The following is a 12,688-nucleotide window of genomic DNA, read 5'->3' as shown; positions in this document are numbered from 1 at the left end:
TTAGATTTCTCAAACTCCAAGTCGAACTCTTGCAGGATAACAATCCATTTGGAGTACTTGCCCCCTAGCAGTTGTTTAGTCAAAATGTAGATCATAGGGTTGCAATCCAAAATAACTGTAGTTTTACGGAGTAAAATGTAGTGACGAAAACGCTGGACAGCTTGAACGGCTGCCAATGCCAATTTCTCCACATGTGAGTATTTCAGCTCAGTGGGATTTAACGTCCTACTAAGGTAATATATCACATGTTTCGTTCCGAATTCATCTTCCTGAACTAAGACCATTCCAATGGTGGAATGGGAAGCGGCGAGGTACAAAAAGTAATCCTGGTTGTAGTTGGGAGGATGCAACAACGGTGCATGGGTCAAGGCGTGTTTGAGTGCATCAAAAGATTTCTGAGCGATCTCATCCCAAGAGAATTGAGCGTTCTGTTTCAACAACTGTGTAAAACCTTTTGTAACCTCGGCGTAGTTAGGAATGAATCGTCGTAAAAAGTTTGCTTTCCCCTGGAAACTTTGGAGTTGGCGAAGATTCGAAGGAGGAGGCAATTTGATGATAGCTTCTACCTTCGAGGGATTGACACGAATGCCAGCTTTTGAAACTACAAATCCTAGTAATCGTCCCACTTCTATACAGAAGACACATTTGTGTGGGTTCAACCGAATACGATAATGTCTACACCTCATGAAGGTTGCTCATAAATGGACAAGGTGATCAGCTCGATGTAATGAATGAGTGGGCAAATCATCGAGATATGGTTGCACAATGTGTTTGATGTCATGAAACGCATAAGACATTGCCCTTTGAAATGTTGCTCTGGCGTTCTTAAGCCCAAAAGGTAATTTACAGTAAACAAATGTCCCCCATCGACAAATGAAAGCCATTTTTGGTTGATCGGCAGGTAGAATATTGATTTGATTGTAACCGGAAAAACCGTCCATAAAGGAAAATATTTCACTACCGGCACAATCATCAATGATTTGATCGATATAGGGTGTTGGGTAGTTGTCCTTTGGACAAGCTCGATTAATGTCCCTATAGTCGATGCATATTCTTATTGTTCCCTGTTTTTTGTTAACTGGAACAATATTCGATACCCAATCCGTTAACGGGATCGGATAAATGAAACCTGCTTTCAACAGCTTTTCAACTTCTGCTTTAATTGCAGCAGCTTTTTGTGGGTGAATCTGACGCAAACGTTGCCAGACGGGTTTAGCGTCCGGGTAAGTCTTGATCTCATGAACAACAATTGCGGGATCAATTCCTGGCATTTCCTCATAGGACCAGGAAAACACGTCGCAAAATTCTTGAAATAGGGCCTTGTATGTCTGAATTTCGTCATCTGTACACGAGGCACCTATATGAATGTTTTCAACAATTCTGGGCTTTACTAAAATGTCAATGGGAAGAGTTCGAGAGATATTTCCCAAATTCAACTCTGAAGCAGGATGTTTCATGGGATTCTGAGCCTCTTTGACATATTCAGCTATAAAAACTAATGAGAAATCATTTTCAAAATGATCAAACTCAGGTAAAAACGAAGATCTATGATGGAGTTCGTCCCATGGTAAGTCATCTATACACAGGATTTCACGAAGTTGTTCATTAGATGACACAACTTCGGGAAACGCTATTAACTCCAAGGTTGATGTGAAAAGTGATTCCTCACAGACCACATTCATTTGGTCGACTTTGGTTGAACACGGGTCGGTAAAAGACTGCACGGCTTCATAGGCAATTTCATATGGACTCAACGACATAGAATTACCAAACGAGTCTATTTCAGATTCAGAAGGAACGATCCAAGGATCGTCGTAATAAATAGTGTCTGATGTAATCATATGAATGGTTGCAAATGAAGATGATGCGTTGAGTGGAGGAAAAGGAAAAGTTCCCAGTAAACCGGCATCTTTAACTAATCCTACACCAACATCCTTATATGGGATAGTCATTTTACTGACATGCTGGATACTCTCTGAAGAGGTTGGGTCGGATGAAAAGTAAGCCAGCTGGTCTATTGTTACGATTTTGCCATTATGTGGAAACTTTATTACTCGGAAGACCGATGAAACGACCGCTGTCATAGCGTAAGTCCAACTTCGACCCAAGAGAAGGTTGTAGTCTACAGGGGTATCAACCACCTCCACATCTAGACTAATGGTTTTTCCTTCAACCCCTATAGGCAAATCCTGTAGAATGCCAAAAGAATGGAACCCACGGCCATAAAAGGCCTTAAGAATCGTCGGGGATTGATTTAGTGAAGGAGAACCAAGCGATCTCCAACACTGCATCGACATAATACACGTGGAAGCTCCCTCATCAATTACAGTCCGATGAATAGGCCTATTTTTGACTATCACTGGGATCTGGAAAGCCATTTGATGAGGCAAACGCGGTGTACTATTTTCTAGATCAAAGATTATTAGGTTCGGGTCCTGAACATCAATAGCTCCGATAGCCAACAAAAGTAATTTGCGTTGTGCTGGGCATGATTGCAGCACTTCCAAAGCCGACATTGCTGAGGGTGAAACAGCTAAGTCCTCAACAATGTTGTAATTCTGGGCCGCTCTCGCATGTGGATTGAAAGCATACCTTCGAAGTACACCCTTGGCAGGCGGTTTGATTACTAATTCTGGGTTAGGTTTCTCGATCTGTAGTGGATCAGAACCGGGAGCTGAGGTTGATGGATTAGAATGAGAAGATTCTGCTTCTTTCGATCCATCAACAGGACTTTTACTACCATAATCTTGTGATCGATTCGCAATCCTTATATGAGACATCATCAAAATGGGTTCTTCAGTGGCACTTGAGGAAGAACCTATCATTTTGCTATCTTTCGGAAATGGGTCCTTCAAGACAACAGGAATTTGGGAACCCTTGACGATTTTCACAACCTTTGCTTGATGAGGGCAGTCTCTTGTAAAGTGTTCTTCTTCACAAATAAGACATGGATAACGAGGCTTGCGCTTTTCATCATTGGATTCTGCCTTTTCAGTTTTCTCCTTTGGAGTTTTGTCTGCTTTATTCTTCTTTTTGCCTTTCTTCTTCCCACTAGATTTTGATTTAGCCGTAGATGACTCTACAGCGTGAATATCGGCGGAGAGTTCAGCAGAAGAATCTCCTGTCGGGGAGTCTGGTAAGGTTATAATAGGAGAAGAATTCTTTGAGGATTTCTTCTTGCTTTTAGTGTTCACCATACCAATCATGCCATCAGCAACATGAGATCCCGAAGGAGTAGCAGCGATTTGATTTGACTTTGGAAGATCTGGGATCTTTTCGTGTAACGTACCTGACTGAGTGTAAACTAAGTCAAGGTACTGCGCTTGAGCAATCACTTGCTCCTTAGTAACTACTCCGGCCTTAGCTACGTCTTCAGTAATCTTCGGTAACAATGATTTAACAAACCATTCAGCTAAGATTTGGTCTGGGATAAAAACTTTCACTAACCGCCTTCGACGTCTCCATTCATGAATATGATCGGAAATATAAGTGGACGTCGATTGTTTTAATGAAGTTAGTAACTCCGTGCCATTATCATATCTGACCGGCAACTGAAAATGAGTTAGGAACGAGGTAGCTAACTGGCTAAAATTATAAAAAGAGGCCCGTTGTAACTCAATGTACCACTTGGCCGCGAGACCAATGAGAGTGCCTGGAAGAGACGTAAACGGATCGAATCATCCGAGATGGAATTTGAGGCACACCAGAGGTGGTAAGTCATCACATGATTCGACGTGTCCTCTCCAAACTTACCCTCGAACTTGGGAATGTCACTGGGCAACTTATTCGGCATTGGCGGCCAAAACGGAAGATAATTAATTGGATCGTTTGTTAGGCGCGACAAGTCTGGTAAGTCCAAAGTTGCGATAAATGGTAGCTGCCGATTAGGATCCCTAAAACTCTGGGTCACAATACCAGCCCCAGGAGGAGGATATCTAGGATAACTAGGAATAGGAATCACATTCGGGATATTGTATCCTCCTGGAAAACCAGGATTAACTGGATTGTACTGGGGTTGTTGATAAGTGTACCCAGGATATGGTTGATATTGGTAAACTGGCTGTTGGAGAGCAGGACTGAATTGGTACTGTCCCTGGTACGGTTGATAAGTGAATTGTGGTTGACTTGTGACAACCGTACTTAAAATAGGTTGTCCTACAGGCATCTGAACCGTAGTTTGAATCGTAGATCCAGACAATGGTAAAGATGTCTGAGGAGTAGTTACAGGGACAGTAGAAACCGGAGCTGTCGATACTCCAGAAGTAAGTGTGGTAGATGGAACATATGTTGCGGTAGTTGCAGCAGTTGTTTGAGATGGAGTACGAGGCGAAATAGGCCCAGAGTGAGAAACTACCGAAGGTACATAAGTTTGAATATTAGACTGGACTGGTTGGTGGGGTGGACCAGAAACTAAGGGTTGTCCAGTTTGAGATGACAACTGTACACTTGGCTGCAACACCTGTTGAACTTGCAATGGATCCCACACTATGTTTATTCCCGGGTATTGACCCATAACAGGTTGAGGATATTGAGATCCATAACCGGGTTGAGGGTAGGATTGATAATTGAAAGGCACATTTCCTGTACCTTGAACATAAGATTGACCTTGAGGTGGTTGGAAACCTTGACTCGAGTACTGACCTTGGGGCAGATACCCTTGAGGCATGTACTGATACTGGGGTTGACCTGGAAGTGTAAATTGATACTGGGGTTGACCTTGGGGTACATATTGAGTCTGGGGTTGACCTTGAGGAATGTAATGTACCGTAGGCATGTACTGTCCTTGAGGTTGCCCCCCAGATGCAAATTGTGTACCTTGAGGTTGCCCCCAAGGCATTAATTGAGGCTGCCCCCCTAGGCGGTAACTGCCCAACTTGAGGTTGAGAAACGGGAATAGAACCTGACATCATAAGAATGTCTTCTACACTCAACGGCTTTGCACCATTGCTTCCAGTGAACATCCTTTGTTCAATGGGTTGAGGAGATGCTCCCGAAAAAGTACCAGACAAAGACTGATACCCAGCAGGAACAGAAGGACCGCCATACAAAAAAGATTTAGGCGATTGAGTAAACATGGATGACTGACCTGACATATTTACGGGAGTATAAATACCCCTAGGTGGATAAGAAACACGAGGTGGTGAAAAACTCGACACTGAGTTGTCCAAATAATTAGTTAAAGAAAGATACCAAGTAGTACTTCTAGGTGGACTGTAAAAAATGGATTCACGCTCCCTTAGATCAATAGTAGGTTGATTCTCAGGGATAGGGACGCCTATTTCTTCTTCCGGAGCAAGCTCTTCAATAGCAATCAAACTAGAAGGAAGATTTTCAGTGATGACTCTTTCTACCCTAGGTGAATTAGGAACACTAGAAGTTGGAGAGACTAACCCCGATGTTGGAGTAACAGGTTCAGATATCTCAGGTTCTTTGCCTATATCACTAGTAGATGAAAAACTACCAGCAAGCTCGAAAACCGAAACAGCTTCAGGATTATAACCCGTTTCTAGACTTTGGTAATCAGGATGAACGACCAATGAAGACTCTCCTTCTTCAGGTGACCCTACTTTACTACCACTAGGAGTTACAAGGACTTTCAAACCTTCGTAATGGCCCGAGACGTCTTCAGGAGGTTGGCCCTGAAGTCTACGGGACTTCCTCAACAAATCAGCCACGGTTACAACCTCAGGAGACTGGCCCTGAAGTCTACGGGACTGTCATGGTAATTCAGCCACAGCTAAAAACTTTTAACTACTGCACACGCAAACAAAGTAAAATCTCAAAGCAAACCACCTAAAGTCTCTAAAGAACCAAACAAATTCGAATCACACGCCTAGAGAATCTAGGGCGTCAAACCAAACACAAACAGTAACCTTCCGGACCGAAAACACTAGTTGGTGATGAAATCTAACATCGCCGAATTCAGTACAGAAGTGGCGGGTGGAATAGTTACCCCGGAAACCTGCTTAATGAATAGACTGGACCAAGTTCCTCCACTTTAACCGTCTCGAGTGAAGTGAACCCCCTAGAAAATCCAAGTGAGTCTAGCCGACGTCTGCTCCAGGTGTTAACACCCAGGTTGTTCCCTATGACTCCCAAGGGAATACGACCGGGGTAACCACTAACCAATATTTGGATCACAGTTTCTAGCCAAACTGTAATCAGAGAGGGCTCTCTCTTTATGATTTGTCTCTGTTATGATGGTGTTTTAGGCTAGCTATTATGCTCAGGTTTTGGTTTATGTTTTGGTTGAAGGATTTCTTTCAGGTCTTAAGATGTAATGTTTTAGAGTAAAATATCATTGGGCAATGGAGTCTGGAGTTGTGTAATGCCTTGAAATGTAGGATTGGTGGTGTTCAAACAGCAGGGCCTATTGTGTATCTTAGACAAACAAATTTAGCTTGAATGATGATGTATGTCAACCAACAGAAAGCAATTAAGAATTTTCTATTAAGCTGGTGAGGGGAAAGTGTAACACGCTGCATAGGAGCAAAACTTGAATTCCTGTGACAAAGGTCACTGTGAAAGATGTATTCTGAAAGTGCAGCAATTAAGAATTACACTTATCAATATTGCATCTGAGGAAAACATTCATTAACAACACAGATTGAACTCAGGGTATTCACTGAATAAATCCTGAAAGTTATTCTTTCTCCTAGTTGCTAAATATGCAGAGTTAGATAACATATATGGATTTTAACAAATCAAAATACATAACAGAGAGAGTTACAGAGACTTATTGTATGGTGAAATACACAGGAATCCAGCAGCTTTTTAACAGACACCAGAACGCATTCAACACTTCAGAAATCCGAGAAATTCCATCACTTTCTTTATTAACTTCTGAAAGGATTACAGCATAAGAACTTCTTCAGGAGAAATCAACAACAACCCTTGCAAGCTCATGCGAAGGGGACTTTATAGGAATGCTTATACAAAATATCTCAGGCATTGAGTCATCTGAGAGAGAAAATATCTTCATAAATTCGTTCAGAAAGTAGAAAAGAAGTTATTACAACTTTGAATGCAGCATAAATGCTCTTTAAGTCTGTCAGAGGATAATTTGACCTTTGGAGGTCATTGAGTCGGTTGAACCGCTTTGCTTTAACGCTGAATAATGTGTCTTTACTTTTTGCTGCGCTGTATTTTCTCGGCCCTGCCACCTGTGGTTTTCTATTTTTGCTTTGTTGGCCGATACATCTGCTGAGTTGGCTCAGCTTTAATCCATAATGCATGCTGATTTTGTTAAACTGTGCTTTGCATAACAATTCATATTTTTAAGAACAAAATTTGGTGAATGGCCCATTGTTTACAAAATTTTCTGTATTGTATTTGTCCACCAGTCCTGTGTAGGGAGTTGATGCCTGAGAATTGCATCCATAGTCTCCTCTGCCTCTGTATACTTGTAAAAATTGGGTGCCACATCAAACAGGTGATTGATCTCATTCATTATAAAAAACAGATTTTCTACCTTGTTGTAGATAGTCTGTCCTGTAGCTGGCCCTGTTTCTTCTGAGTTGCTGGGTTTCTCATTGATTTCATTCATGGCAAATGCATTCACTCTTTTGGCATACTGCTCATGAATGAGCAGTCTCCCTGCGCTGTTCAGTAAGCTAGGGAGTCCTCTGTTTTGCAGCACCAGGAATTTATCCATGAATCTTCTTACCTCGGTCTGCATGTCTTGGGTTCTTCTCTCCAGTGTTTGCACCAAATTTCTTAATGTGAGAACCCTTTTGATTAACTGAATGGCCTCAGTCCTATTGGGAATTCCCATGTTTTCCAGCTGAGTACTTGTTCTATTATTTAGCACATTGATCATTCTGGAGGCAATTTCAGGCATGTTGCCTAGAGCAACCCTTGACTTGTGAATTTCAGCTTGTGCTTTTGGGATGAGCTCTACCTGCTCATGGATTGTCTCTATATACTGCCATTGGTCAGTAATAGACTGGCCAATGTTGGCCCATAGCATTGCCTTAAGCCCAGCTATGACTTTGTCTAATTTGAGCTCATTTTCTAGCTCTTTTATCCTGTTTTTTAGGGCTTTCACCTCCCTGTCCTTCTCTGCCACAACTTGTTTGGATTTATCATACCTATCATTTACCTTGGCCAATTTATCCCTGGTCTCATTTAACTCAGACATTTGAGCTTCCAGGATTTGAATTTCATTCTTTAGCTTTTGCATGTCCAAGCTAGGGGCCTGCTCTGTTGGTGGAGGTGCTGCTTGATCAGTCTGTTGAGGAGGAGGAACAATAGTTGTGGCAGCTTCCTCAAGATTTATGATTTGAGGAGGAGGCTGGGAAGTCTGCCCTTCTTCTCTCTGTTTCAGAGATGCCTGTAATGCTGCCTTTGCAGCCTCTGATTCTCTCAGCTGCTCTTGTGTCTGGAGGAGCTGCTTATATAGAGATATCAACAGATCAGTGGCATCGTTTTCAGTTATTTGTTGGGCCACTTCATCTGTCTGAGGGTGAATAGTGGCTGGGAGCTTGATTTTTCTCTTTAGAGCTGCCATATCTGCATCCCTCAGTTTCAATATCTCCTGTATGCCCTTGATGTCTTTGGGATTATGCCCAATCTCTATGATTATGTCTTCTAGGGCCCTGATCCTGTTGTCCTTTGCCTGGGATGATGCTCTCTCTAACTCTAGCTGAGAGGCTGTATTGTTAAGGCTGTTATGTAGCCTGTAGTTATCCAATGTTTGGTCTGCTAGGGAAGCATAGACCATCTCACCCGTTTGCTTATGCAGTTCTATCTTGTCCAATGGGTGGATATCCTTGGCAAGGACTTCCAGGTTAGTCCTTAAGTAGTCAGAGGAAGATTGGGGCTGCACTGCTGTTGGCATAAAATGACTCATGATCATTTTGCCTTCATTTACATCAAAGGCAGTGTTATCACTGAGAACTGCAGTTGCTTGTATATAAGTTAAGTCAAAAATTTCATGGGTAAAAATGAATGTTATATGGTTGTTCTCCTATTTTTACCACTTAGGGGTCATGTTTTTCAATGATATGGTTGAGAATCGTTTTCAAAACCGCGAGTCATCCTCCATCATGATTGATTAAGATATGTCTTGTCACGTATGTGTCATTTGTCCTTTTCGCAGTTTCGCAACACCTTTTCGCAGTTTCGCAGCACCGTTTGATTGGCTGATTCTGCAGCATAGTAATGTTTTAGCCTTTTCGTAGCGCCAGCCATTTCGCAGCGCATGTCACTGAATTATAACTGTCTGCGCTACGAAATCGCGGATTCGGGATTTTGCAGCGCACATTCTTGAAATGTCATGTCCAGGGATGAGTCATTGTGTCCGGTCGGATTGTTGTCAGTTTATGTACCTTCCAAGCACTTACGAGGCATCATTCCACCAATAGGTTCAGAGTCATGCACATTAAGTTCATTTAAATGTTCTTGTCATGCATGGTTGTGTCATGATGTTCTATTATTATTACTTGAAGTGGCCAGCTTATATGTTAAGTCATTTGAATTATTATGAGCCCGAGTTTCTTCTTCAAGAGAGCTGCATTGCAAGCGAGCCTGTGTTTTAAAGTTTGAAGTTGCTGGTCGAGTTGAAGCTGCCGGTGTTATTGTGCGCAAAAGTTTCAAGGCGTAATGGAGAAGAAAGAGCATCGGTCAGGAAGGTGTCAAAGGGCAGAACCCAAAGGATTAGACTTGACATTGAGGGAGGAAGGTGTTAAAAAGGCCTTCAAAGACGCTGGTTGCTGGAGTTTTTGTGAAAAGCTGAAGGGAGGACACACTCAGGTAACAAAAGAATTTGCATTGAATTTTACAGGCTTGAGTTCCAAGGTATCTATGTTAGAATTCCCAGTATCTCCAGAGGCTATTGCTAGGGTAACTGAGATTCCAAGAGGAGGGCAGGAGTGGTTCAAAAATTTCAAATTTGATATGAGCCCCTGTAAAATATTCTTGAAGGAAGCCTATGTGAATGAAGATTTGACCAAGGCTGTACCTAGAAGTTATGTTAAGGAGAGTTATGCTATGCTTCTTACTTGTATTCAAAAATATTTAACTTGTGAGGGCAGATATAACAAAGTCTATTCATATCATTTCAAGTTGTTGCTGCATTTCACGGGTAAAGCACCTATAGATCTCCCATTCTACTTGTTTCGAAGCCTCAGTAAGATGTGTGATAAAATTCAATTGAGGAAGGATGATTGTGAGTCATCACTGTTTCATCATGGCCTAGTTAAACTGTTAGTGATGGATGGCTTGCAGAAGATTGGTAGGGATTGGGATTCTTTCATTTATATGGCCGGTTTCCAGAGTAAGACAGGCCTCACCCCACAGCCACTTAGAGAAAGAGAAGAATTAATGGAGGAACCCACTATTGCTGAGCTTAGGAAGGAGGCTAGGGAGAAAAAGAAAGTTAAATCTCAGTTGAACAAACCAGTCAAACCCTTGGTTATTAAAGAGCCACCTCAGCCACCTCAGTCATCATCAAAGGAAAAGGTCAAGCAAAAGAAGGATGTTCATGGATCAGCTGAATCTGAAAAAGCATCAAGAGTTAAAACTAGGGGTCAACTAAGCAAGGAGAAAGGTAAATCAGTGGCTGTGGAAGAAAGTCCAATTTCAAAGGCCAGTCTAAGTGACCTACTTGAGGCTATTGAATTTGAGCAGGGAGAACCAGTGCATCTTGAACCCATGCATATTGATTTGACCCAATCTTCTCTTGAGAGTACTAAGAAGTCAAAAGCTTCGAAAAGATTAAGGTTTGATGAGCCTAGTGAGGTGTTTATGTTTAAGCCAAGAAGGCCAGTTACAAGGAAGCAAATTAAAGAAGCTGAGAAAGTGAATAAAGAAGAAGAAGCTGTTAAGGAGAAAGTGCATAAGGCAAAGAAAACTGTAAAGTCACCTAGAACAAAGGTAATTGATGTATTGACAAAAACAGTGGAGGCAGTCAAACATAAAGACAAAAATAAGAAGGTCATCATCATCCAAGGAGGAAATGTGATTGCCATAAAGAGTCAAGTGAAGACAGCCATGAAGGATCAGGTGGGAGCAGCCAAAGAAGAAAGTGTCAAAGCCAAAAATGTGATAAAGGAGCGTGCAGTTAGGTATGCCAATTATAAAAGAGCTGTGTTAAAGGGTAGCAAAAACTTAATGGGTCAGACAGATTCTGTGGCTGATGTATATACTTGGACTGTCCCAACCCTCAAACAAGCTAAACTCCTTAGACAAATGAACCTGACCTTGAGGGCTAAAAACAAAGCTTTAAAGAAGGAGGTTTCAAATTTGAAGATGCAGCTAGGTCAGCTAGCTCATTGATTTGAGGAAAAGGTGATATTTTCAATTTTGGTCAATTTTGTTTGAGTTCCCCTATTTTGAAGTCATCTAAGACTTTGGCACCTATAGAGGAAGTTTGAAAAGTTAAAAGTTCAAGAAAAGGAAGCTTTAGTGCAAATGCATTCTGTTTTAGTAAAAACAGCAGTTTCGTAGCGCGCTACGAAACTGCTGTAGGTGCTGTTTTATAAGAAAAACAAGGAGTTTAATGATGAGGTCAGCAAATTTTTGAAGGAAAAGCCTCAAGGACATAATGGAAACCATAAAAGACTCCCCTAGCTATTCAGAGAATGACAGATGTGCATTTTGAAAAGGTGAAATATTTTGCTTCTAGCTCAAGTCTCGTTAAAGACACTTTATGACCGAATTGTTAGGGTTTCTGTTAAAGTTTTCGGAGATTTTTGTTTGTACACTTGTTCAGCTCACAAAGCTTCCAGCTCATTGGAAAGTATGGTGATATGCGTTGTTTATGAAGAATTAGAGAGCAGGGGACATGTCTTTAAGAAATGAAGAATGTTGGGAGACAGGGACCGTGAAAACAGAGCACATCTTTTGGTTTATTAATGAACCATCTGCGCAACAAGAATCCAAAGCCAGCTCGTTCAGTGTATTCTCCTCCAAGATAATTCAACCAAAGCAGATAGAGGACATGTGTCAAGACTCAGAAAAGCATCATGCTACGAGGAGGACAGATTTTGGGTTTTGAGTAAATTAAGATCATTTGTAATTACAGTTCAACAATCATGTAATTAATGAATTAGTTATACAGTAGATAAGGATAGTTAATAGCAACCTTCGATGCTCCCCTCATGTTGGAGGAGGAAGCTCGAGGTGGTTAAGCATGTAGTCCTATATATGAATCAAACTGGGATGTAATAGAGGTTGGATGTTTTTTGGAAAAAACAGAGTTTATATTGGCTTATGTAAAGACTTGTTACAGTAATATAATAGACTACTTTGTTCTTCTCAGGATTCATACTTGGTTCAGATGCTCAAGATGTATGTGGCTTTCTTTTATCCTTTATGTTTTACAGCTCTATAGATATACAATCACTCTGAATTCACCTAGTTTCTCAGATTTTCTGTGTATATTTATGAGTTAAGGTTCATTTGAGAAATGTTTTGAGTGTTTAGACTTTACATGCCCTGACTTCCATGAATGTGTAGTTTATGGTTTACTGAAATGGTGTTTGACTCCATGAGCCCAATGGAAGAAATCTTATATTGTCTGTCCAACCAGCAAGTTTATTAGTTCTTTCATTTCAAGAGTTAGCCCTCTTAGTGTTAATCATGATCAATAGTTTGTTTTGAGAGAGCCCTCTCAGGTTAGGGAGGCTAATCCTTAGCCAAGAGTCTGGTCTGAAACAGTTACATAGAATCTAACTGGTTAGCAGCC

This window comes from Pinus tabuliformis, chromosome 5_1 (genome assembly GCF_031772625.1).
Source record: "Pinus tabuliformis cultivar Carrire ecotype Pingquan chromosome 5_1, CPIR1, whole genome shotgun sequence".
In the NCBI taxonomy this organism is placed as follows: domain Eukaryota; kingdom Viridiplantae; phylum Streptophyta; class Pinopsida; order Pinales; family Pinaceae; genus Pinus; species Pinus tabuliformis.
The sequence above is the reverse complement of the archived record's forward strand: the minus strand, read 5'-3'. Positions refer to the sequence as shown.